The following is a 1841-nucleotide window of genomic DNA, read 5'->3' as shown; positions in this document are numbered from 1 at the left end:
ACTTTGACATGGAATTTCCTCCAACCAGATTCTCATTCTCAGCACAGTAACCCTGTAGCCCCCCACACCCCCTCCTGCAGGGATAGTCCTGCCCTGTTAGTTCTTGAGCGGGAGAAAGGGCCCATCTTTTGACCCTGGGATGGTATTTGTAAGGAAGCAAAGAAAGAGTTGGTCAGCCCTGGCTGGTGTGGCTCAGTGGATAGAGCATCGGCCTGTGGACTGAAGGGTCGATTCTGGTTAAGAGCACATGCCCGGGTTTTGAGCTCAATCCCCAGTAGGGGGCGTGCAGGAGGCAGCTGATCCATGATTCTCTCTCATCTTGGATGTTTCTCTCTCTCCCTCTCCCTTCCTCTCTGAAATCAATTAAAAGATATATTAAAAGATTTTTAAAAAAAGAGTTGGGCAAAGAATTTCACTCTGTTTGGCTTCTTCGGGGCACCCAGGGGCTACCAGGAGGATTAAATGAGATCATGCACGTCCGAGCCCGGCCTCGCCACAGCTCGGCTTGGAAGCGGGGGCACCGTCCTTCCCACGCGTGTGGCCTCAGGGGAGGCGCTCCCCTCGCTGCCCTCCAGCTTTCTCATCCGGAAAATGCGCTTGTGAGCATTTGCCCTTCACAGCTGCTGGGGGAGGCAGAGCGAAGGTCCTAACGGCGCCCGGGGTAGGAAACGCGTTCAGATATGGCGGCGACCCTTGTGCCCGTCGCTGCTTTCACTATTCTTAGTGTGACGGTGACGGCTCTTTGGTGAGAAGGGCAGTGCGGCTCTGCTGGGGCAGGGGGGCTGGGGGGGCACCGGGGCTGCAGGCCTGGTGTCCCCACTCACCCGCCCAGGTTCCCTTCCAGGGGGACAGCCTGAAACTCAGTCTCCATCTCCCACTCCCCTTCCTGCCTCCCCCCTCTCTCCTTGGGCTCCCCCGCCTGAGAACTGCCCATCCCACGGTCCTCGTGTAGCGCCTGCCCCAGGCCCCTCCCCGCCTCTGCTAACCCTAGGAGATGGCAAACTGCCTCCCAGCCAGGCAGCCCTCCGGGATTGCTAAGGAACGGGAACCAGCACAGCCCGGTGGTCAGCAGTCTGGCAACAGCCATTGGGAAGACAGGTGCCCACGCTGCTGACCCAGCAACCCCACCGCTGGGAGTGTGCCTGTGTGTCTGGCTTCTATTGAGCATCGCGTTGTTGAGGTTCATCCCTGTGGAAGCATGCGCTCGTACCTCATTTCTCTGTATTTTTATTTTAACAAATGCATTTTTTATTGATTTCAGAGAGGAAGAGAGAGGTAGAACATCAGTGAGGAGAGAGAATCATGGATCGGCTGCCTCCTGCACAGGTTGAGAACCGCTGGTGTAACTTCTGCCTCCATACACCATCCGTAAGGAGGTTTCAAAAATGCCTTCATTCTCCCAACAATAAGCAAGCGCACGTTTCCTCCCTTGCCCTCTCCCAGGAGGCGGAGGGTGGGGCGCAGGCCGGGGACAGGCGTAGCTCAGGCTGCGGTCCTATCGGTCCCATCGCGGTGGCCGCAGCCTCAGGTGACTCCGCCTGACACCCCACCTGGGTGTCTGCTCAGATGCCTCCAGGGAGGGAGGGGCCGTCGATAGTGGAAGGAACCCCTGGGCCCACATCCAGTCCCATCACAAGACTGGATGGCGGTGCGGGTGGCTTCCTCGGCCAATGGGAGAGGCTTCTCCCGGCTCATGTTCCACGGTCCGCAGGCCAAACAGATGGCCTGGGATAAACGGGTGGGGGTGGGGGCTCTGAGTGGCCTCAGCCTCCCCCTGGGGCCGGGACAGAGGCGGGGAAGGTGACGGCCGTGCCTGGGGCGGGGGCTGCAGTTGGGCACCG

The sequence above is a fragment of the Myotis brandtii genome, unplaced genomic scaffold (genome assembly GCF_000412655.1).
Source record: "Myotis brandtii unplaced genomic scaffold, ASM41265v1 scaffold693, whole genome shotgun sequence".
NCBI classification, from domain to species: Eukaryota; Metazoa; Chordata; class Mammalia; order Chiroptera; family Vespertilionidae; genus Myotis; species Myotis brandtii.
This window is presented reverse-complemented; position numbering follows the sequence as displayed.